Source organism: Sminthopsis crassicaudata, chromosome 3 (assembly GCF_048593235.1).
Source record: "Sminthopsis crassicaudata isolate SCR6 chromosome 3, ASM4859323v1, whole genome shotgun sequence".
Taxonomy (NCBI): Eukaryota; Metazoa; Chordata; class Mammalia; order Dasyuromorphia; family Dasyuridae; genus Sminthopsis; species Sminthopsis crassicaudata.
Window position 1 is genome coordinate 423,935,190 of NC_133619.1, and position 27,708 is coordinate 423,962,897.

Genomic DNA, 27,708 nt, shown 5'->3' on the forward strand with positions numbered 1-27,708 from the left:
TATGCCTAAATCATGGACCCATTTTGATCTTATCTTGGTATATGGTGTTAAGTGTGGATCCATATCTAATTTCTGCCATACTAATTTCCAGTTTTCCCAACAGTTTTTTTTCAAATAATGAATTTTTATCCCTAATGTTGGTATCTTTGGGTTTGTCAAAGACTAGATTGCTACAGATGTACTCTTTTTTGTCCATTGTACCTTATCTGTTCCACTGATTGACCAGTCTATTTCTTAGCCAATACCATATGGTTTTGGTGACTGCTGCTATATAATATAGTTTTAGATCAGGTACACTTAGACCACCTTCCTCTGACTTTTTTTTCATTAGTTCCCTTGCAATTCTCGACCTTTTATTCTTCCATATGAATTTTGTTGTTATTTTTTCTAGGTCATTAAAATAGTTTCTTGGGAGTCTGATTGGTATAGCACTAAATAAATAGATTAGTTTGGGGAGTATTGTCATCTTTATTATATTTGCTCGGCCTATCCAAGAGCACTGAATGTCTTTCCAATTATTTAAATCTGAATTTATTTTTGTGGCAAGTGTTTGGTAATTTTGCTCATATAATTCCTGATTTTTCTTTGGTAGATTGATTCCCAAATATTTTATAATCTCGACATTTGTTTGGAATGGAATTTCTCTTTGTATCTCTTGCTGTTGCATTTTGTTGGTGATGTATAAAAATGCTGAGGATTTATGTGGATTTATTTTGTATCCAGAAAGCTATTTTCTTGTGGAAGAAGAACTGGGTTCATATTCAAAAGAAGAGAGCAAGAATAAAAAAGAAAGCCATACCAACCCCAAAGGCCTACATTTCAAACTACCACAAATCCCAAAAGAAATTTTGAAAGAACTTAAAGAGCAATTCTTTGATCAAATAAGAAAGAATGAGGGAAACTAGGAAAAATAGAGAGAACAAGTATTAGGGAAAAACGAGAGTGAATAAGGAAAACCAAAAAAAAAAATAAATAAAACAGTCTAAAAATCATGAAAACAAAGTTTATAAATTAGAAAATAAGATAAAAAAATTAAAGTAAGGAAATAACAAGGAAAAATAAAATTGGGCAAATCAATTAGATGACACAGAAATAATTAAACTAAAAAGGTAGAAGAGAATGTATAACATAGTGTAAGAAAAACAACGGAGGAGATTGAGGAAAGACAATATAAGATATTTTATGATAAAAAATGTATGATAACAAAAGGAATGCAAATAAAATATTGCAAAGAATTATAAAGGAAAATTGCCCTGAAGCTCTAGAACAAGAAAGTGAAAATAGAAATTCAAAGAATCTTCCAATCACCATCTTCAAGAATACCTAGGAAGAAAACTCATAGGATTGTCAGAGTGAAGTCTCAGAGTTCAAAAATTGGACAAAAATAGTGTTAAGCAACAAAAAAAAATTCCCTAAAATTAAAACTTTCAGATATTTGTACAAAAAAGAATACTATTGAGGGACTAAGCCAAGCTGGTAGAGAAGACACTTGAGTTTTTCTCAGTTCTTCTTTCATCCCTCAGAGTAACTAGCAAATAAATCCTCTGAATTAGTTCTATGCTGACACTACCTACAAATATTGGTAATGTAACAAATTACTGACAGAAAAAAATTTTGAAGATTGCCAGAAAAGGTCTGTTTCAATTGAATTTAATTTTCATTGAGGGAGACAGGCTAAGCTCAAGAAGGCTAAGTACAGACAAAAATGCAGACCCAGGGGTGGGGAGGGGGGATTGAGATCCCCATTCTGGAGAATCTACCAGAAGCAGTATTGACTACTCTTCCCAGGTTGCAAGCCAGTAGAACAGCAGAGAAGTTATAAAAAACATCCAACACAATCATGAGTTAAATAGCCAGAATTTCAAGGAACCTAGCCACATTTACTAAGTACCTGAAGTCCATCACCACTGTCCCAGCACAACTGATGCTGCTTATAGATGAAGCTTGGGCAATCTCTTTTGCCCTAAAAAAAGATCTCAACTTTTAAAAAGTGAGCAAAAAAAGAAAAAGAACTCTGAACAAAGTAAGTATTTATGGTGAAAAAGAAGAACAGATTTCAAACCATGAGGAGAATAAAAACAGATTGTCTGCAGATGAAACACCCAAGGGTGATATAAATTGGTGCTGATATCACAAGACTCTCTAGGAAGAAATTAAAATAAGCATCTAAAAATAGAGTTAGAAGAAAAATGGGGGAAATAAATGAGAACTTTGCAAGAAGTTTTGGAAATGAAACAAAGAAGTTGTTAAAAGAAAACACCTTGCAAAATAGGTTTAACAAAATGGAAAAGGCATACAACACCTTGCAAAATCGATTTGACTAATGAAAAATAGAAATGAAAACAACAACAACAACAACAACAACAACAGCAAAAACTCCCTTAAAAACAAAATTTGTGAAATGGAAAAAGAAATTCACAAAACAAAACAATTCACATAAAAATTCAATTGCCCCCCCAAAAAAGAACAAAAAATGAAGAAAATAAATTACTAAAAATCAGAACTGAATAAATGGAAATGCATGACATAACAAGATATCACGACTCAGTCAAGCAAAACCAAAAAAAGAAAAAATAAAAAATAAAGAATGCAAACTACCAACTTGGGGGAAAAAAACTGATATGGAAAATAGATCTAGGAGAGACAATCTAAGGATTACTGGAATTCCTGAAAACCATGATGAAAAAAAGAACCTACACATTATCTTAAAGGAAAGCATCAAAGATAACTGGCCCAATCATTTAGAATCAGATGGTAAAATAGCCATTGAAAGAATTCACTGATTACTTCCTGTAAGAGACTGCAAGATGAAAATTCCCAGAACTATTAGATAAAGGGAATTATATTACAAGCAGCCAGAAAGAAACAATTCAAATACCAAGAAGCCACAATAAGGATTACCCAGGACCTAACATCTTCAACCTTAAAGGATTGAAGGACTTGGACTCTGATATTTCAAAAGGGAAAGGAACTTGGAATGCAGCCTACAATAAACCACCCTGATAAACTGAGAACTTTCTTTCAGAGAAGAAGATGGATATTCAATGAAACAATGGAATTTAATTTATTCCTAATGAAAAGATCAGAGCTAAATAAAAAAAATTGACCTTCAAATATAGAAACTAAGAGAAATAAATATAAAAAGGTAAAAAAAAGGACCCTTGAGAACTAAATCTCTGTTATGGATATATATAGAGAATGCATATATAATTTGATTTTATTGTTCTAAAAGAGCAAGGTAAAATGAGGGATTAATTAATTAATTATTTTTTACAAAAATTCTATGCATAGGTAATTTTCCAGCATTGACAATTGCAAAACTTTTTGTTCCAACTTTTCCCTTCCTTCCCCCACCCTTCCCCCAGATGGCAAGTTGACCAATACATGTTAAATTAAAGTATAAGTTAAATACAATATGTGTATACATGTCCAAACAGTTATTTTGCTGTACAAAAAAAAAAAAAATCAGATTTTGTAACAGTGAACAATTAGCCTGTGAAGAAAACCAAAAATGCAACCAAACAAAAATATAGGGATTGGGAATTCTATGTAGTGGTTCATAGTCAATGCCCAGAGTTATTTCATTGGGTGTAGCTGGTTCAGTTCACTACTGCTCTATTGTTGTTGGAGAGGGCCTCGTCCATCAGAATTGATCATCATGTAGTATTGTTGTTGAAGTATATAATGATCTCCTGGTCTTGCTCATTTCACTGAACATCAGTTCATGTAAGTCTCTCCAGGCCTTTCTGAAATCATCCTGTTCGTCATTTCTTACAGAGCAATAATATTCCATAATATTCATATACCAGAATTTATTCAGCCATTTTCTAATTTATGGGCATCCACTCAGTTTCCAGTTTCTGGCCACTACAAAGAGGGCTACCACAAACATTCTTGCACATATAGGTCTCTTTCCCTTCTTTAAAATCTCTTTGGGATGTAAGTCCAGTAGTAATGCTGCTGTATCAAAAGGTATGCACAATTTGATAACTCTTGGAGCATAGTTTCAAATTGCTCTCCAGAATGGCTGGATGTATTCACAATTCCACCAACAATATATCAGTGTTCCGATTTTCCGACATTTCCCAACATTCTGCATTATCTTTTAATGTCATTCTAGACAATCTGACGGGTGTGTAGTGGTATCTCAGAGTTGTCTTAATTTGCATTTCTCTAATAATGACTTGGAGTATCTTTTCATATGGCTAGAAAGAGTTCAAATTTCTTCCTCTGAGAGTTGTCTGTTCATATCCTTTGAACATTTATCAATTAGAGAATGGCTTGATTCCTTATAAATTAGAGTCAATTCTCTCTATATATTCTCTATATATTTTGGAAATGAGACCTTTATCAGAACCTTTGACTGTAAAAATGTCTCCCAGTTTATTACTTCCCTTCTAATCTTGTCTGCATTAGTTTTGTTTGTACAAACCCTTTTTAACTTGATATAATGGCAAATTATATCTTATGAAGAGGCAAAGAAAACATTATAATTGAGAGAAAGAAGCGAGAGGGTGAACATTGTATGAATCTTAACTCTCTTGAAATTTGGCTCAAAGAGAGAATATTAGATATGTTTTGAGAAGCAATATTAATACTAAATATATATGCATCAAATGATAGAACATCTAAATTTCTAAAGAAGAAGTTAAGAGAGTTGTAAGATGAAATAAATACCAAACAACAGTATTGGGGGATCTCAATCTTGCTCTCTCAGAACTAGATAAATTGATTTGAACCACAATATAAATTAAAAAAGAAGTCAAGGAAATAAATAGCATACTAGAAAAGTTAAGTATGATACATTTTGGGGGGAAATTGAATGGAGTCAGAAAGGTGTATATTTTTTGCTCATTGTTTCATAAAATCTATATAAAAATTTGACCATATATTAGGGCATAAAGACGTCAAAATCAAATGCAGAAATTACATTCAATAAAAGGCCAGGGGAAAATATAGCAAAAATCAGGTGGAAACTAAATAATCTAAATTAAGGGTGAAACAGCAAATCTTAGACCCAATCAATAATTTCATCCAAGACAATGAAAATAATGAGACAATATATAAATTTTTTTTTGAGATGCAGCCAAAGCAGTAATAAGGAGAAATTTTATATCTCTAAATCTGTACTTGGATAAAATAGAGAAAAAGAAGATGAAGATCTACTGATTGGGCTTGCAACTAAAAAAGCTAGAATAAAAACAAACAAATTAAAAACCCCTAATCAAATAGCAAACTTGAAATTCTAAAAATAAAAAGATAGCTTAATGAAATTGAAATTTTAAAAATTAAATTAATAAATAAAACTAAGAGTTGCTTTAAAGAAAAAAAAACTAAATAGATTACCTTTTAATTAATTTGTCTATAAAAAGGAAAGAAGAAAATCAAATTGTTAGTCTCACAAATGAAAAGGGACAACTTTCCACCAGTGAATAAGAAATTAGAGCAATAATTAGGAGTTACTCTGCTAAACTTTATGCCAATAAATTTGGTAACCTAAATGAATTGGAAGAATACCTACAAAAATAGAGATTGCTCAGCTTAACAGAAGAGGAAATAAATTGCTTAAATAGTTCCAATTTAGAAAAAAGAAATAGAGTAATCTATTAATTGGCTCCTTAAGAAAAAAATCTCCAGGGCCAGAGAGATTTACATTTGAGTTCTACAAACATTTAAAGAAAAATAAACTCCGAGACTATACCAATTATTTGAAAAAATAGAAAAAGGAAAACTTTTGCCAAATTCTTTTTTATGATACAGACATGGTACTCATACCTAAACCAGATAGGATGAAAATGGAGAAATAAAATTACAGACCAATTTCTTTAATGAATATTGATGCAAAACTGTTAAATAAGATATTAGCAAAAATATTACAGAAAGTCATTCCCAGGACATTACCACATGACCAAGTAGAATGTATACCAGGAATGCATGGCTGGATCACTATATCAGTAACCAAACTAAGAAAAAACATATGAATATCTGAATAGATGCAGAAAAATATTTCATAAAATCCAACACTCATTCTTATTAAAAACACTAAATAATATAAATAATATTGAATTTTTCCTTAAAATAATTACTAGCATTTATTTAAAACAATATGCAAGGATTATATGTAATGAGGATAAACTAGAACCATGCCCAATAAGATCAGGGGTAAAACAAGTCTGCTCAATATCACCATTACTATTCAATATTATATTAGAAATGTTAGCATTGGCAATAAAAGAAGGAAAAGAGATTAAAGGGTTTAGAGTAGTTAGTGAAGAAAGCAAATTATCACTTTTTGCTGATGATATGATGGTATGCATAGAGAACCCTAGAGAATAAACTATATATTGGTTGAAACAATGCACAACTTTAGTAAAGTTTCAGGATGCAAAATATATCCACATAAATTATCAGCCTTTTTATACACCACCTACAAAGTCCAATAGCAGGAGATACAAGGAGAAACTCCATTTAAAATAACTGTCAGTATAAAAACACTTTGTAATCTCTCTACCAACAGAAAGTCAGGAACTATATGAACACAATTAAAAAACACTTTCCACACACATCAAGTCAGATGTAAACAATGGGAAAAGTATGAAATGCTCTTGTATAGGTTGAATGAACCAAACAAAAATTACAATACTGCCTAAATTCATCTATTTATTTTGTGTTATACCAATCAAACTTCTAAGAAATTATTTTACAGATCCAGAAAAAAGAATAACAAAATTCACCTGGAAGAACACAAAGTCAAGAATTCCAAGTTAATTAATGGAAATAAATGCAAATGAGGGTAGCTTAGCTGTACCAGATCTAAAACTGTATTATAAAGCAGCAGTCATCAAAGTCATTTGGTACTGGCTTAAAAAGTCAGTAGTCAATCAGTGGAATAGATTAGGACTAATTAGTCAATGACTATAGTAATGTATAAATTGACAAACCCAAAGACCCCAGCTTTCGGGATAAGAATTCACTATTTGACAAAAAAAAATAGTGCTGGAAAAATTGGAAATTATAATGGCAGAAACTAGGTATTGGCCCTTACCAAGATAAAGTCTAAATGAGTTCATAATGTAGACATAAAAAAGATATCATAAACAAATCTGAAGAACATAGGACAGTTTACCTCTCAGGTTCATGGAGGAGGAAGATATTTGTGACTAAAGAAGAACTGGAGATCATTGATCACAAAATAGATAACTTTAATTATATTAAGTGAAAAAGATTTTGTATCATCAAAACTAATGCAGATAACATTAGAAGAGAAGCAATAAAGTGGGAAAATATTTTTTTACATTCATGGGTTCTGATTAAGGCCTCCTTTCTAAAATATATAGAGAATTTACTTAAATTTATAAGAATTCAAACCATTCTCTAATTGATAACTGGTCAAAGGATATCAATCAACAATTTTCATATTCAATTGAAACCATCTCTTATCATATGAAAAGGTTCTCTAAATTGTTATTGATCAGAGAAATGCAAATTAAGACAGCTCTGAGATAACACTACATACCTCTCTGATTAGCTAAACTGACAAGAAAAATAATGATAAATGTTGGAGAGGATGTGGGAAAACTGGAACAGTAATACATTGTTGCTGGGATTGTGAACAGATTCAACCATTTTGGAGAGCAATTTGAAACTATGTCCAAAGGGTTATCAAACTGTGCATACCTTTTGACCCAGCATTTTTTCTACTGGGCTTACAACCCAAAGACCTTAAAGAAGGGAAAGGGACTCATCTGTACAAAAATGTTTGTGGCAGCCCTCTTTGTAGTGGCAGGAAACTGGAAACTGAGTGGATGCTCATCATTTGGAGAATGGCTGAATAAGTTATCATATAGGAATGTAATGGAATATTATTGTTCTATAAGAAATGATAAGGAAGATGATTTCAGAGAGGACTGGAGAGACTTGCTTGAACTGATGCTAAGTAAAATGAGCAGAACCAGGAGATCATTGTAGTGACAACAGCAATATTATACAATGATCAATTCTGATGTAGGTGCCTCTCTTCAACTATGAGATGATTCAGACCAGTGCCAGTGGTCTTCTGATCAACAGAGCCATCTATACCTAGAGAGAAGACTGTGGAGACTGGATGTGGTTTTTCAAAATAGCATTTTCACTCTTTCTATTGTTGTTTGCTTGCATTTTATTTTCTTCATGCTTTTCTTTTCTGGGTTAATTATATTTTTCTTGTTCAGCAAAATAATTGTATAAGTATATATGCATATATTGAATTTAACATATATTCTACTATGTTTAACATATAGTAGACTACTTGCCATCTAGGGGAGGGGTTGGGAGAAGGGGGAAAACTAGGACACAAGGTTTTGCAATGGCTAATTTTGCAGGATTATCTATGCATATATTTTGAAAAATAACAAGCTTTGATAAAAAATAGAAAATGGAATAATATTATGATGAACTTTTATTAACATCATGACTAAACAGGATTCCTGAAAACTAATGATAATTATTTTTATGTTATGCCACCTCTTGATAGAGGAGAAGAATGTGGGATGAGAATTCCATTTATCCATTATATAAATGAATTTTATTAGTCTTCTCTGCTTTCCTTTGCATACATGTCAGACTTTTCACTGCTCCTATGGCTATAATTTTCTTCCTTGGGGACTCCTGACTTCCTTGGTTTCCTTCACGAGCCTTTTCCAGACATTCTCACTTCTGGTATCTTTTCTGATAATGCTTTCCATTTACACTATTTATCCTATTTAGAAATAGTAATGCTTGGCATACAGTGAGCACTTATTTAGCATTTATTGAATTGGATTACTTATATGTTGCCCCTTCATTTTTAATTTTTTATAATAATTTCCTCATTACATGTTAAAAACAATTTTAAAATATTTTAAATAGTAACTTATTCTCCCCCAATTACATGTCAAGAAAATTCATATTTACAAGATAGAGTTCCAATTCTTTTCTCCCTCCTTCCTTGCCAAATCCTCCTTCAAATTTCAAATATAGTCGGCATTTGTTATATTTCATTTCAAGTGCTATCCTGTAAAATATTTCTAAATTAATAATTGTTCTGAAAAAAGAAACCAAACAAAAGGGAAATAAAAACACAAGAACAAAGTAAGTGGGGTAAAAAAAAAAAAAAAAAAAAAAAAAAAAAAAAAAAAAACAGTTCTTCATCTGGTTATAGATAACATTTTTTCATAAGTCCTTTGTATTTGTCTTGAATCATTATGATACCAGGAACACTGAGTCAATAATAATTGATCATCACAGTATGTTGCCAATACTATATATAATGTTTTCCTTTTTCTGTTCATTTCATTTTTTCTCAATTCATAATTTTTTCCTAAAATCTATTTGTTCATCATTTCTTACTGCACTATAGAATTATATCACATTCATATACTACGTCTCATTGAGCCATTCCAATTGATAGGCATCCCTTCAATTTATATTTTCAGCCTTGAAAAGGGCTGCTATATGTATTTTTGTATATATAGATATCCCTTCCTTAATTTTTTTTTAATTTTGAAGTTTTTCAAATTTTTTTTACTTTTTTTTTTTTAGTGAACTAAATATAAAATGAGAAAAAGTAGAATAAAAATAGAAAGACAGAAAAGGAAAACTAAGCAAAACACTGTCATGTGCCCACCAGAACATCAGGAGGGATCTAAAATATATAAAAATAAACTTCATTTTCATGAGAGCATATATATTAATAGAAAATGTATATATATATATATATATATATATATATATATATATATATACATCGCCATATGCTCAGACACACACATATGTTATATGTGTATTCATACACATACATACACAAGGTTACATGAAGAGTTAGTGGTAAAGGCAAATTTGGAACTCAGGTCATGTGACTAAGCCCAATCGTATAACCAATGCACCTCATGCTCCCATATGTAATTTACCCTTTCTTTTTTCCCCCAAATGCACTGTGTAATATGCATTCCCAATCAAGGATTTTTATGATAAAACTATGCTTAACCTCAGTATAATATTGACAACATAGTTCATTTAATGAGATTAAAAAAACATAATTCACAAGGTATTTATAACATTTAGAATTATAAAAGGCAGAAATTATCACAAAACAAAATATTATCTCAAGTGAAACAATCTTACCTCAAGATAAGTATATCTGTTTTGAAAGTGTTTATATTTGCATAGAATTATGAAATGTTATTCATACCCTTACATTAGGAGTTACAAAAACTAGACAGAAGATATAGTATAAATCACAGACTGTGATTATTATAAATAAATTGCTTTTGTGGTGAATTTAGATAGTATCTGGACATGGAAGCTCAGAGGATAGTTCTATGACTGATATTACAGGAGAGGGAAGAGTGTCCCACAACAAGTTATATGGGAGTTCTTATGATCTATAAGACCTAAAGAATACAAGATGAGGCACAGTTCCCAGGAGTAGGAATCTTGGAACTACGCCCTGGTACAAAATTGCTTCTCTCCCTAGATTTCAATAACGTGATATAAAGACTCATTCTATTTATGCCTCTATATTAGTGAATATGTATTAGAAATAGAGTTATGACTTCAGAATTATAATGGCCACAGTATATCTAAAGCATCTCTATCCACAACTATGAAATCATTACACCTTCAAATATTGGGGGAAGGAAGATACAGTTAATTTGGGAATGTGTAGCCCAAATGGTACAATAATAATGTTTTATCCCAAGGTAATATAAAATGCTATTTATTGAACAGTAGGAAAGAATAATTCCATCTCTTTCAGCTAAAAGCACGCTTCATCATATAACCCTTATAAATAATATCATTTTTGCTATTATATTGGCTTTTATCCAAAACCATAAAAGAGGAATGGCAACATATGTGCTGATGGCAGCACATGTCCAGTAGTGAATGGGGAAAAAAAGACTTACATCACAGACTAAACGAATGCTCTTTGACAATCCATCAAAGAGCCGTTGGGTAAAATAAAAGCTCTGACTGAAAAAAAGGCAAAAAATATCCTACCAGGTGCCAAGTTCTGCATTAGGAACATGAATTATGTGACAGCAGCAGTAGTTATGTTCAAGTGAATCTATATGCTGGCAAGCATATTACATCAAACTAAATCAGTTTGAAATCAAAGAGAGAGAAAAAATCTATTTATATTCATTTTGTAGAGAACAGAGAATGTAATATTTATAGTAAGAAAAGTGTACTTTCCATCTGGTGCACTTTCCATTTATTAATTATATTTGCATGTTGTTAGAGGTAAAGAGATAGATGAAGTTCTTTGACCTCTGTGAAAAATGCTGCCATTATTTTCACCTAACGTTTTTAATATTTCTTCACTGGAGTATCGCTCTAAAACATTACTTATTATAAGTTAAAACCTAGTAAAAGGAAAGTCCACTTCAGATACTTATTTAATATAGTATAACTACTGAAATAGCTGTCAAACAGATTGTTTCATATTAAGTATTACAATTACCATAACTCTCTGTATGGGTACAAAATCTATCTATCTATCTATTTATCTGTCGGTCTATCTACCTATCTAATCTTAATCTCTTCATTGAATTCCAGTCCCACATCACCATTTGTAGGCTAGGTACCTTTTCTTGTATAAATCTTAAGCTGTTTAAGTTCAATACATCTGAAGTGGAAATCATGCATGCACATGCACGCACGTACAAGCACACACAAACATATATATGTATATATATAATATATGTGTGTATCTATATATATACATGTATATATATATATATATATATATGTGTGTGTAATAGTTAAAATAAGTAAATAATTTTTTTAATTTTATTTATAAAATGTTGACATTATATATGCATGAAAAAATTTTTATAACATTATCCCTTGTATTCATTTTTCCAAATTAGCCCCTCCCTCTCTCGACTCCTTCCCCTTGATGACAGGCAATCCCATATATTTTACCTGTATTACAATATAACCTAGATACAAGACATGCGTGTAAATACCATTTTCTTGTTGCACATTAAGTATTAGATTCCGAAGGTATAAGTAGTTCTAACACTTTACATTCACTTCCCAATTTTCCTTCTCTGGGTGTAGTTGCTTCTGTCCATCATTGGTCAACTGGAAGGGAGTTGGATCTTCTTAATGTTGAAGATATCCACTTCCATCAAAATTCATCTTCATACAACATTGAAGTGTACAGTGATCTTCTGGTTCTATTCATTTCACTCAGCATCAGTTAATGTTAGTCTCTCCAAGCCTCTCTGTATTCCTCCGGCTGGTCATTTCTTACAGAGCAATAATATTCTATAACCTTCATATAACATAATTTACCCAACCATTCTCCAATTGATGGACATCCATTCATCTTCCAGTTTCTGGCCACGATGAAAAGATCTGCCACAAACATTTTGGCACATACAGGTCCCTTTCCCCTCCTCAGTATTTCTTTGGGATATAATCCCAATAGCAGCAATGCTGGGTCAAAGGGCATTCACAGTTTGATAACTTTTTGGACATAGTTCCAAATTGCTCTCCAGAATGTTTAGATTCTTTCACAGCTCTACCAACAATGTAATAAGTGTCCCAGTTTTCCCACATCCCCTCCAACATTCATCATTTTTTGTTCCTGTCATCTTAGCCAATCTGACAGGTGGGTAGTGGTATCTCAGAGTTGTTTTAATTTGCATTTCTCTGATCAGTAGTGATTTGGAACACTCTTTCATATGAGTGGATATAATTTCAATTTCACCATCTGAGAATTGTCTGTTCATATCCTTTGACCATTTATCAATTGGAGAATGGTTTGAGTTCTTATAATTTAGGGTCAGTTCTCTATATATTTTGGAAATGAGGCATTTATTGGAACTTTTAAATGTAAAAATATATTCCCAATTTGTTACTTCCCTTCTAATGTTGTTTGCATTAGTATTGTTTGTACAGAAAATTTTTAGTTTGATGTAATCAAAATCTTCTATTTTGTGATCAATAATGATCTCTAGTTCTCCTCTGGTCATAAGTTCCTTCTTCCTCCACAGGTCTGAGAGGTAGACTATTATCTGTTTCTCTAATCTATTTATGATCTCATTCTTTATGCCTAAATCAAGGATCCATTTTGATCTTATCTTGGTATATTGTGTTAAGTGTGGATCCATATCTAATTTCTGCCATACTAATTTCCAGTATTCACAACAATTTTTTTCAAATATAGAATTTTTATCCCTAATATTGGTATCTTTGGGTTTGTCAAAGACTAGATTGCTAAAGATGTACCCTTTTTTGTCCTTTGTATCTAATCTGTTCAACTGATTGACTGGTCTATTTATTAGCCAATACCAAAAGGTTTTAGTGACTGCTGCTATATAATATAGTTTTAGATCAGGTACAGCTAGACCATTTTCATCTGACTTTTTTTTTCATTAGTTCCCTTGCAATTCTCGACCTTTTATTCTTCCATATGAATTTTGTTGTTATTTTTTCTAGGTCATTAAAATATTTTCTTGGGAATCTGATTAGTATAGCACTAAATCAATAGATGAGGTTGGGGAGTATTGTCATCTTTATTATATTATATTTGGTCAATTTTTGTATAGGATCCATGAATTGCTGAGAAGAAAGTATATTCTTTTCTATCGCCATTCAGTTTTCTCCAAGGTCTATCATACCTATATTGACCATATATTAGGACATAAAGATCTCAAAATTAAATGTAGGAAGGCAGAAATAATAAATGCCTTCTTCTCAGATCACAATGCAATAAAAGCTACATTCAGTAAGAAGTTAGGGGTAAATAGATGAAAAAGTAATTGGAAACTGAATAATCTCATCTTAAAGAATGACTGGGTGAAACAGCAAATTATAGAAACAATGAATAATTTCACCCAAGATAATGACAATGATGAGACATCATACCAAAATCTGTGGGATGCAGCTAAAGCAGTAATAAGGGGAAATTTTATATCTTTAGAGGCTTATTTGAAGAAAATAGAGAAAGAGAAGATTAAAGAATTGGACCTGCAACTTAAAAAGCTAGAAAAAGACCAAATTAAAAACCACCAACCAAAAAGTAAACTTGAAATACAAAAATTAAAAGAAGAAATCAATAATATTGAAAGTAAAAAAAAAATTTTTGAATTAATAAATGAAACCAAGAGTTGGTTTTATGAAAAAGCCAGTAAAATAGATACACCTTTGGTAAATTTGATTAGAAAAAGGAAAGAGAAAAATCAAATTGTGAGTCTTACAAATGAAAAGGGGGATCTTCGCACCAATGAAGAGGAAATTAGAGAAATAATAAGGAGTTACTTTGCCCAACTTTATGCCAATAAATTTGATAACTTAAGTGAAATGGATGACTTCCTCCAAAAATATAGGCTTCCTAGATTAACAGAGGAGATAAATTGCTTAAATAGTTCCATTTCAGAAAAAGAAATATTAATCAACTCCCCAGGAAAAAATCCCCAGGACCAGGTGGATTTACATGTGATTTCTACCAGACATTTAAAGAACAATTAGCCCCAATGCTATATGAACTATTTGAAAAAATAGGGGATGAAGGAGTCCTACCAAACTCCTTTTATGACACAGACATGGTACTGATACCTAAACCAGATAGGTTGAAAACTGAGAAAGAAAATTATAGACCAATTTCCTTAATGAATATTGATGCTAAAATCTTAAATAAGATATTAGCAAAAAGACTTCAGAAAATCATCCCCAGGATAATACACTATGATCAAGTAGGATTCATACCAGGAATGCAGGGATGGTTTAATATTAGGAAAACTATTAGTATAATTGACCATATTAATAATCAAATTTATAAAAACCATATGATCATCTCAATAGATGCAGAAAAGGCATTTGACAAAATCCAACATCCATTCCTACTAAAAACTCTTGAGAGTATAGGAATAAATGGACTATTCCTTAAAATAATAAGGAGCATATATTTAAAACCTTCAGTAAACATCATATGTAATGGTGATAAACTAGAACCTTTCCCTGTAAGATCAGGAGTGAAACAAGGTTGCCCACTATCACCATTACTATTCAATATAGTACTAGAAATGATAGCCTCTGCAATAATAGCCGAGAAAGAGATTCAAGGAATTAGAGTAGGAAATGAGGAAATCAAACTTCATTCTTTGCAGATGTCATGATGGTATAATTAGAGAACCCCAAAGACTCTGCTAAAAAGCTGTTAGAAATAATTCAGAATTTTTGCAAAGTGCTAGGATACAAAATAAATGCTCACAAATCCTCAGCATTTTTATATATCACCAACAAAATGCAACAGCAAGTGATACAAAGAGAAATTCCATTCCAAACAAATGTTGAGTATATAATATTTGGGAATCAATTTACCAAAGAAAAATCAGGAATTATATGAGAAAAATTATGTAACACTTGCCACAAAAACAAAGTCAGATTTAACTAATTGGAAAGACATTCAGTGCTCTTGGATAGGCCGAGCAAATATAATAAAGATGACAATACTCCCCAAACTAATCTATTTATTTAGTGCTATACCAATCAGAATCCCAAGAAACTATTTTAATGACCTAGAAAATATAACAACAAAATTCATATGGAAGAATAAAAGGTCAAGAATTGCAAGGGAACTAATGAAAAAAAAATTCAGAAGGAGGTGGTCTAAGTGTACCTGATCTAAAACTATATTATATAGCAGCAGTCACCAAAACCATATGGTATTGGCTAAGAAATAGATTGGTCAATCAGTGGAACAGATAAGGTACAATGGACAAAAAAGAGTATATCTGTAGCAATCTAGTCTTTGACAAACCCAAAGATACCAACATTAGGGATAAAAATTCATTATTGGGAAAAAACTGTTGGGAAAACTGGAAATTAGTATGGCAGAAATTAGATATGGATCCACACTTAACACCATATACCAAGATAAGATCAAAATGGGTCCATGATTTAGGCATAAAGAATGAGATCATAACTAAATTAGAGGAACAGAAAAATAGTCTACCTCTCAGACCTGTGGAAGAGAAAGGAATTTATGACCAGAGGAGAACTAGAGATCATTATTGATCACAAAATAGAAGATTTTGATTATATCAAACTAAAAAGTTTCTGTACAAACAATACTAATGCAAACAAGATTAGAAGGGAAGTCACAAATTGGGAAAACATTTTTAAAAGTAAAGGTTCTGGCAAAGGTCTCATTTCCAAAATATATAGAAAACTGACCCTAATTTATAAGATATCAAACCATTCTCCAATTAATAAATGGTCAAAGGATATGAACAGACAATTCTCAGATGATGAAATTTAAACTATATCCACTCATATGAAACAGTGTTCCAAATCACTACTGATCAGAGAAATGCAAATTAAGACAACTCTGAGATACCACTACACACCTGTCAGATTGGCTAAGATGACAGGAACAAAAAATGATGAATGTTGGAGGGGATGTGGGAAAACTGGGACACTGATGCATTCTTGGTGGTGTTGTGAAAGAATCCAGCCATTCTGGAGAGTAATTTGGAACTATGCCCAAAAAGTTATCAAACTGTGCATATCCTTTGGACCCAGCATTGCTGCTACTGCGATTATTTTTTTGTTGTAGCTAGAAACTGGAAGATGAATGGATGCCCATCAATTGGAAAATGGTTGGGTAAATTATGGTATATGAAGGTTATGGAATATTATTGCTCTTTAAGAAATGACCAGCAGGAGGAATACAGAGAGGCTTGGAGAGACTTACATCAACTGATGCTGAGTGAAATGAACAGAACCAGAAGATCGCTGTACACTTCAATGCTGTATGAAGAGGTATTATGATGGAAGTGGATATCTTCAACATAGAGAAGATCCAACTCACTTCCAGTTGATCAATGATGGACAGAAATAACTACATCCAGAGAAGGAACACTGGGAAGTGAATGTAAATTGTTAGCACTACTGTCTAATTTACCCAGGTTACTTATACCTTCGGAATCTAATACTTAACATGCAACAAGAAAATGTTATTTACACACATATATTGTATCTAGGTTATATTGTAACACATGTAAAATGTATGGGATTGCCTGTCATCAAGGGGAGGGAGTGGAGGGAGGGGGGGATAATTTGGAAAAATGAATGCACAGGATAATTGTATAAAAAAATTACTCATGCATATATATTGTGGGAAAAAAATTCTAAAAAAAAAGATAAGATAAAGGCATTAAATTATTGAGATTAGGTAATGAGGAAACCAAATCATCACTCCTTGCAGGGGATGTGGTGAAATACTTTAAAAAGCCTAGAGAATCAATTAAAAATTATTAGAAATAATCCAGATCTTTAGCAAAGTTACAGGATACAAAACAAATCCACTTAAATAACCAGTGTTTATATACATCACTAACAAAATCGACCAGCAAAAGATACAAAGAGAAATTCCATTTAAAATAACTGTTCATAGTATAAAATATTTGGGAATTTATCTGCCAAGCAAAATGAGCAAAACTAAAAAATACTTTCCACACAAATAAAGTGAAATCTAAACAATTGGAAAAAAAAAACATCAAGTGACCTTTGATATGTCAAGTGAATATAATAAAGATGACATATTATCTAAACCAATCTACTTATTTGGTGCTATACTAATCAAACTCCCAAGAAACTATTTTACTGACCTAGAAAAAATAACAATGAAATTCATTTAGAAGAACAAAAAGTCAAGAATTTCAATGGAATTAATGGGGAAAAAAATAAAAAACAAAACCAAAAACAAATGAAAGTCGACTAGCTGTACTAGATCTAAAACCACATTATAAAAGCAGGGGTCATCAAAATAGTTTGTACTGGTTAAGAAAAAGAGTAGTTGATGAGTGGAATGGGTTAGGTTCATAGGACAAAATAGTCTATATGTGACTATAACAAGCTAGTGTTTGATAAAACCAAGGACCTCAACTTTGAGAATGAGAATTCAATATTGGAAAAAAAACTGCTGGGAAAATTAGTAACTGGTATGGTAGAAACTAGACATTGACTCATACCTAACATCATACACCAAGATATGGTTGAAATGGGTTGATAATTTAGACATAAAGAATGATATGATAAACAAATTAGAAGAACATAGGATAGTTTACCTATCATATCTGTGGAGGAGGAAGAAATTTGTGACAAAAAAAGAGCTAGAACTCATTACTGATCAGCAAATAGATAATTTGGATTATATTAAGTTAATTTTTTTCTGTACAAAAAAATGAAGGCAGACAAGATTAGAAGGTAAGCAATAATCTGGAAAAATCACTTTTTTTACATTCAAAGATTCTGATAAAGGTCTCATTTCTAAAATATGTAGAGAATTGACTCAAATTTATAATAGCTCAAGCCATTCACCAAATGATAAATGGTCCAAGGATAGGAATAGACAATTTTCAGATGAAATTGAAAATATTTCTAGTCATATGAAAAGATGCTCCAAATAAATATTGATCAAAGAGATGCAAATTAAGACAACTCTGAGATACTAATACACACCTCTCAGATTTGTTAAGATGACAGAAAAAGATAATGATGACTGTTGGAGTGGATGTGGGAAAACTGGAACACTGGTATTTTGATGGGTGGAAATTTTAATGGATCTAACCATTCTTAAGAGCAATTTGGAACTATGCTCAAAATGTTATCAAACTGTGCATACTCTTTGACCCAACAGTATTTCTACTGGGCTTATTTCTTAAAGAGATCTTGAAGGAAGGAAAGGGACCCACATATGAAAAAAATGTTTGTGGACCCTTTTTTGTAGTTGCAAGAAACTGGAAAGTGAATGGATGTTCATCAATTGGGTAATGGTTGGATAAAATATGGTATATGAACATTATGGAATATTATTGTTCTGTAAGAAACGACCAAAAGAATGGTTTCAGGGTGGCCTTGAGAGACTTATATGAACTGATGCTAAGTGAAATGAGCAGAACCAAAACATTATACACAGCAACAGCAACACTATAAGACCATCAATTCTGATTGATGTGGTTCTCTTGAATATTTTTCAAACCAGTTCCAATTGTGCAGTGATGAAGAGAGCCATCTGTACCCAGAGAGAGGACTATGGGAACTGAGTGTGGATGACAACATAGCATTTTTACTCTTTCTGTTATTGTCTTCTTGCATTTTTGTTTTCTTTCTTGTTTTTTTTTTTCTTTCTTGATCTGATTTTTCTTGTGCAGCAAGACAACTGTATAAATATAAATATATATATATATATATATATATATACATATATATATATATATATATATATATATATATATATATATATTGGATATAGCATATATTTTAACATATTTAACATGTATTGGAGTACCTGCCAACTAGGGGAGAGGGTGGAGGTAAAGAGGGGGAAATTTGGAACAGAAGGTTTTGCAAAGGTCAATGTTGAAAAATTATCCATGCACATGTTTTGTAAATAAAATACTATACTATAATATACTATACTAAAATAAAATAAAAAGGATAATGTAAATATACTGTTTAAAATGGAAAAAAAAAAAGAAATTGAACAAAACTGCAAAATAAAAAATCTAGAAAAAAAGGAAAAATTAATAACCCCCCAATGAAATACCAAACTTGGAATTCTAAAAATGCAGGAGAGATTAATAAAATTGAAAGTATAAAAAGTACTTAAATATTTTAAAAAATAATATACTTGATTTTCATACCTGTATGTTGAGTTCTATCTACCTCTCATTTTATAGATGCTAAAACTGACAAAGAGAAAGGTTGTGACTTGCATCATCCAACTAGTGACCATTAGTGGCAGAATTTCAACATAGTTTGGCCAACCAGAATCTAATTCCCTATCCAATATGCTAGGCTGTATTATATATATATATATATATATATATACACGTATATATATGTATATATATACATATATATACATACATATATGTATATATATGTATATATATGTATGTATGTATATATGTGTATATATATATATGTATGTATGTATATATACATACATATATATGTATGTATATAATCATGATAATCATCAAATATTTATTGCCTACTAATTATGTGAACTACGATTAGAAAGACATAATTTTTTAAATTAAAAATTAGAATATGTTTAAAGAATTTAGATTTTAAAAGTAGAACCATCAAGAAAAGTTTATTTATGTGTGTACACATACACACACACACACACACACACACACACACACACACACACACACATATATATATATATATATATATACACATAAATAAATGTTATGCAAAATTTATCATAGCAAAGTTCAGAAGAAGGGGGAAAAGATGATTGCTGGGATAGTGAGGGGAGGATTCATGCTTTAGTTAACATGGTAATTTTATTCGAAACTATTTGAAGGTCAAATGTCAAAAAGAAAATCTAGCAGTCATTACATTTTTAGTTCACCCCAATTTCCTTGATCTTTCTTAACTTCTAGCTTTGAAATGTGTTAACTCAAAAGCATATATAAGATAAAATAAGGAAATTAATAATTTGCCTGTACCATATTTGATTATTTAAGCTAGTATTAATTTTTGCTTTTTAAAATATTTCAAAATAAATTTAAAATGATTTTAATAACATTCAGACTACTGCAATTTTCTTGCATCATGATTGTCAAGCCTCATCTTTATAATTCTCTAGTGATGCTTAATTACTTACAGGTGAAGTTGCTAGGCAACCACTTCACCTTTTGATTCTGCTGCTTCAACTAAATGAGGTACTTAATGCATACCATTGTTTCTAGATTTAAAGAAAAAGGGATTAAGGATGTAAAATACATTGGTTTTATGGCATTATAAAAGTTGAAATTATTAGATGCAAAATATTATTAGAGATTACAGAAATGCAGTCACATGATGAGATGGACTCTTTTTAATGGATGAATGAATAAAAATTAATTTAAGCATTTATTATTTGGCAAGCACAAGGATACAACCAGCCTTTTTATCAAGGTTGATACTCTGATTAGGTACAGAGCTCTCAGATATAGCATCACTATATAAAGGTAGGCTCTGCTTATCCCTGTAGGACTAAGACAATGATGGTGTTTAAAAAAAAAGAGAGAGAAGAAGAAGAAGAAGAAGAAGAAGAAGAAGAAGAAGAAGAAGAAGAAGAAGAAGAAGAAGAAGAAGAAGAAGAAGAAGAAGAAGAAGAAGAAGGAGAAGAAGGAGAAGAAGAAGAAGAAGAAGAATAAGAAGAAGAAGAAGAAGAAGAAGAAGAAGAAGAAGAAGAAGAAGAAGAAGAAGAAGAAGAAGAAGAAGAAGAAGAAGAAGAAGAAGAAGAAGAAGGCAAAGAGATTTAGAGAAGAATGTGGATATTTGAGTATCAATAAAAACCTAGGGGTGGGGGAGGAATGAAGGATAAGAGATTAGTAAACAATCACAAATGTTGTGAAATAAAAGCCAAATTAATAAGAAAAAAACATAAGAAATAGTAAAATAAGTAGAAAAATTATGATTCAATTTGTATTTACAGTCAATCAGTTCTTTATCTGGTTATGGAAAGCATTTTCCTTCACAAATACTTTATACTTTTTCTGGATCACTGTATGGATGAGCAGAGTTGAGTCAATCATAGTTGATCACAACATAATTTTATTGATACTGTGTACAATGTTTTCCTATTTTTGCCCATTTTATTGGTACATATCTTGACAGGTTTTTTTTTGCTTGTTTGTTTTGTTTTGTTTTGTTTTCTGAAACCTGACCATTCACCATTTATTATTGTACAATGACATTATTTTACATTATTTTGTTCTTATTGTAGTGTTTGTTTATTTTTAATACAAATTTCTTTCTGAAGCATGTTGGGAGAGAAAAATAAGAAGAAAAGGGAAAAATCATGGGAGAGAAAAAAAAAACAGAACAAATAGGTGAACATAGCACAGCTGCTTTACATTCGGTCTCTTTAGATTTTTTTTTTTTTTTTCTGCATGCAGATGGCATTTTTCTATCTAAATTTTATTTGGATTGTTTTGGATCACTAAGAACCATAGTTGCTCTCATAGTTAATCTTCAAACATTATTATTGTTATTGTGTACAATACATACCTGTTTCTGTTTGTTTCCTCACCATCAGTTGATGTAAATCTTCCAGATGATTATATAATCAGATTATTCATCATTTTTATGGAATAATAATATTTCATTACCTTCTTGAGCCTTAATTTATTCAGCCATTCCCCAATTGATGGTCATCTACTAATTTTCAATTCTTCATTACCACAAAAAAGAACAGCTATGCATGTTTTGAACATGTGGGTCCTTTGCACCGCTTTATGATTTCCTTTCCTCAGTAATGGAACTTTTGGTTCAAAGGGTAGGCAGACTTTGATATCAGTTTTGGCATAGTTCCAGATTGCTCTTCAGAATGATTGGATGATATCACACCTGCACCAACAATGCATTAGTGTCCCAGGTTTCTAAATTCCCTTCAACATTTGTCATTATCATTCCCTGCCATCTTAATCAATCTGAGAAGTATAGACGATTGGGATTAAGTGAACTAATAAATAATAGTTTTATTTTTTTCCTGAGGTAAATGGGATTAAATGACTTGACCAAGGACACACAGCTAAAAAGTGTTAAGTGTCTGAGGCCAGACTTAAATTCAGGTCCTCCTGAATGCAAGACTGGTACTCTATCCACTGCACCAACTGGTTGACAAAGTATTTTATTATGACTATACATGGCTTTAATTTCATCCTCTGAAAATTCTTTTCATATCATTTGACCCTTTATCAATTGGGAAATGACTTCTGTTCTTACAAATTTGACAACATTCATTTATATTTTAGAAATGAAAACTTTATCAGAAACATAGCTATAAAGATTTTTTCCCAGCTTTGTACTTCCTTTTAAATCTTGGTTCTGTTGGGTTTGTTTGCGTGTTTATGATTTCCTATAAGAGAAGCCACAATAAGGATAACCCAGGATCTAGAAGCGTCCACATTAAAAGAATGAAGGGCCTGGAACATGATATTCCGAAAGGCTAAGGATCTTGGTATGCAGCCAAGAATAACTTACCCAGCAAAAATGAGCATCGTTTTCCAGGGATGAAGATGGACATTTAACAAAATAAATGAATTCCATCTATTTTTGATGAAAAAACCAGACCTACATAAAATATTTGATCTTCAAATACAGAACTCAAGAGATTTCTAAAAAGGTAAAAAGAAATATTGAGAACTATACTTTTGCCATAAAAATATGTAAAGAACATATGTATAATTTGTCCTAGAAACTAGAGGTGGAAAGGAAATTATATCATAAAAAAGTGTAAAGTGGTGGTACTACATCTCAAGAAGAGGCAAAGGTAACCTATTATATCTGAGAGAAAGAAAGGAGGGAGATGAACATAGTGTGTATTAATAGACATATTCGATTTATGGTGAAACTTCTTCCACTTCATTGAAAAGTGAGAGGGGAGGAGTAAGCTGAGGGGAAGGGAATACAGAAATTGTGAGGAAAAGGGATAAAATAAGGGGAGGAACTTTAAGGTGGGGGAGGGATACTAAAAAGGGAGGGTTGTGAAAAGCAAATGGTGTTCACAAGTTTAATACTTGGTAGGGGGGTAAGAGGGAAGGAAAGTGGAAAAGCATAAGCAGGGGTTAATAGGATAGCAAGCAATATAGGATTAGTCATTCTAACCATAAATGTGAATGGGGCAAACTGCCTCATAAAGAAGAAGCAGTTAGCAGACTGGATTAAAAGTCAGAATCCTACTATATGTCGTTTACAGGAAACACACCTGAAACAGGGTGACACATTCAGAATAAAAGTAAAAGGGTGGAGCAGAATCTACTATGCTCAGGAGAAGCCAAAAAAGCAAGGGTAACCATCCTCATCTCAGATCAAGCAAAAACAAAAATTGATCTAATTCAAAGAGATAAGGAAGGGCATGATATCCTGCTAAAGGGTAGCATCAATAATGAAGCAGTATCAGTATTAAACATATACACAACAAGTGGTGCAGCATCTAAATTCTTAAAAGAGAAATTAAGAGAGCTGCAAGAAGAAATAGACAGCAAAACGATAATAGTGGGAGATCTCAACCTTGCACTCTTAGAATTAGATAAATAAAACCACAAAATAAATAAGAAAGAAGTTAAAGAGGTAAATAGAATACTAGAAAATTTTGATATAATAGATCTTTGGTGAAAGCTAAATGGAGACAGAAAGGAGTATACTTTCTTCTTAGCAGTTCATGGAACCTATACAAAAATTGAGCATATACTAGGGCATAAAAACCTCAAAATCAAATGTAGTAAGGCAGAAATAGTAAATGCATCCTTTTCAGACCACAATGCAATCAAATTAAATTTAATAAAAAGCCAGGGGAAAATAGACCAAAAATAATTGGAAACTAAATAATCTTATACTAAAGAATGATTGGGTAAAACAGCATATCATAGACATAATTAATAACTTCACCCAAGAAAATGACAATAATGAGACATCATACCAAAATGTGTGGGATACAGCCGAAGCAGTAATAAGGGGAAGTTTTATATCTCTACAGGCCTACTTGCATAAAATAGAGAAAGAGAGGGCCTACGAATTGGGCTTACAACTAAAATTACTAGAAAAGGAACAAATTAAAAACTCCTAGACAAACACAAAACTTGAAATTCAAAAAATAAAAGGTGAGATTAATAAAATTGAAAGTAAAAAAAAAAACTATTGAATTAATTAATAAAACTAAGAGTTGGTTCTATGAAAAAACCAACAAAATAGACAAACCCTTAGTAAAACTGATTTAAAAAAGGAAAGAGATTTCCTAGAAGATAATGTCTAGGATTTTTTTCCCCCATAATACTTTCAGGAAGTCCTTTGCATTGAACATTCCTCAAGCCTTAAAAATGAAATACTACTACTACTACTACTACTACTACTACTACTACTAATAATAATAATAATAATAATAATAAGAAGAAGAAGAAGAAGAAGAAGAAGAAGAACAAGAACAAGAAGAACAAGAAGAAGAAGAAGAAAATAATTCTCAACATAGACAGCTTTTATGGAAAGAGAGAACAGTCCTCAAATTCTGACGTTGCCAAAGGCAAAGAAAGTTCAGAAAAAAAACAAAGAAAGACGCAAGCTGGTCCCCATTTCACAAGGTTTTCTTCAAAAATAATATAAAGGATTTTAAAAGAGAGTTAGTAGAGAAATGAGGAAATGAAATGAGATTATTGCAAGAAAGATGGGAAAAAATGGAAAAAGAGTGCAATGAACATAAAATGTAATTGGCCATTTGTAAAAGGAGCTAAAAATGATAACTGAAGAAAATAATACACTAAAAATCAGAATTTACAAATGGAAATGAATGACTCAATAAGACTTTGTGAAACAGTCAAACAAAACCAAAAAACAAATGAAAAAAATAGATAAATCAAAAATTGCTTTTCCAACAACAAAAAAAAAAGCTAGGGGAAAGAAAAAATAAATTAATAACCACCAGTGAAATAACAAACTTGAAAACCTAAAAATAAAAGGAAAGATTAATAAAATTGAAAGATTAATAAAATTGAGTATAAAATCTATTGAATTAATAAATAAAAATAAAAATTGGTTTTAAGAAAAAAAAACAAGCAAATAAATAAAAGTTTAGTTAATTGGATTAGAAAAAGGAAAGAGGAAAATAAAATTGTCTCAAAAAATGAAAAGGGAACTTTTACCAATGAAAAGGAAATTAGAGCAATAATTAGGAATAACTTTTCCTATTTTATGCCAAAAAATTTGATAACTTAAGTGAAATGAAGAAATAATTAAAATATATAAATTTCCCAGATAAACAGAAGAGCAAATAAATTATTTAAATAGCCCCATTTTAGAAAAAAGAAATAGAACAAATTATTAATCAACTGCTTAGGAAAAAAATCCCCAAGACCAGATGGATTTACATTTAAATTCTACCAAACATTTAAAGAACAATTAATTCCAATACTACATAAACTATTTGAAAAAATCGGGAATGAAAAACTCCTACCAAATTCCTTTTATGAAACAGATGTACCACTGATATTTAAACCAGGTAGAATGAAAGAAGAGAAAGAAAAATTATAGACTAATCTCCCTAATTGCAAATCTCCTTTGATGCCAAAATCTTAAATAAAATATTATTAAAGAGATTAGAGAAAATAATCCCCAGATAAATACACTATGAGGACAAGCAGCCAGAGCAAGGCAGGCAGCTCACACTGAGCAGACCAGAAGGGAAAGGGGTACGATCACTTCCTGGAAAAGAACTTTAACCAAGTGTCGATATTCTGTCTTGGCAGCAAGCAGAGAAAGTGTAAACACAGGAGGTAAAGAATAAAACCCCAGAAGGCTAGCATCTCTCAGGACCTGGCCACCCCCACCCCTACCTGGAGTGATTCAGTGCATTCTTAGAGACTCAGAGCACAGACACAACACAGCCATCACTTTCCTGTTAGTGCCTTGCTACTGTCTCCCACAGTCTGTAGAGGTAGCCCAGTTAAACCATTCAGCACCATCCTCCCTACCCCAGAAACAGACCAATAGTTTCTCTTGTCAATTTGTTTTCTTCTATTATGCTCTGTCAAAATTAACAAAAAATTTAAAAGGGCTTTGACCATTGACAGCTTCCCTATGGAGAGAGAACAGACTTCAAACCCTTAGGAGACTAAAAGCAGACTGTCTCCAGAGGAATCCCTTAAGGGGGATATGATCTGCTCCTCAATATACAAAACTCTCATAGAGGAAATCAAAAAGGCTCTCACAAGAGAGATAGAAGAGAAAAGGTAAAAGGAAAGGGAAGCTTGGCAAGAGAGTCTAAAGGAGTCATCCCACAAATTAAAAGACAGAGTGGATAAAGAAATCAAATCACTGAAAAACAAAATTAGTGAATTAGAAAAGGTAATCAATTCCAAGGAAAACAGGATTAGTGAGTTGGAAAAAGAAAACAGCTCTCTAAAAAATTAAATTGATAAAATGTAAAAAAAATTCCATAGAAGATAAAAAATCAATTGGACAATCAGAAAACAATATAAAAAAGTGAGTGAAGAAAACAGATCATTGAAAATTAGACTCAAACAAGTAGCAATGAATGACTCAAGGAGAAACCAAGAAGGAGTCAAGCAAAACCAGAAAAAAGAAACAATTGAAAAGAATGTCAGGTACGTTATTGGAAAGACAACAGACCTGGAAAACAGATCCAGGAGAGACAATTTGAGCATAATCAGAATCCCTGAAAAATGTGAGGAAAAAAAGAACCTGGACACTATTTTCCAGGAAATTATCAAAGAGAACTGCTCGGATGTTTTAGAAACAGAGTGTAAAATAGACATTGAAAAAATTCATCAATCACCTACTGAAAGGGACCCTAAAATCAAAACGCCAAGAAATATATTGGCCAAGTTCAAGAACCATCAGACAAAGGAAAAAAAATATTGGAAGCTGCTAGAAAAAAGCAATTCAGATATGGAGGAGCCAAAAAAATGATAACCCAGGATCTAGCAGCATCCACATAAAAGGAAAGAAGGGCCTGGAATATGTTATTCCAAAATGCAAAGGAACTTGGTATGCAGCCAAGAATAACTTACCCAGCAAAATTGAGCATCATTTTCCAGGGAAGAAGATGGGCATTAAATGAAATAAATGAATTCCATTTATTCTTGATGAAAAACCCAGGTCTACACAACATGTTTGATCTTCAAATACAGAACTCAAGAAATTTCTAAAAAGAAA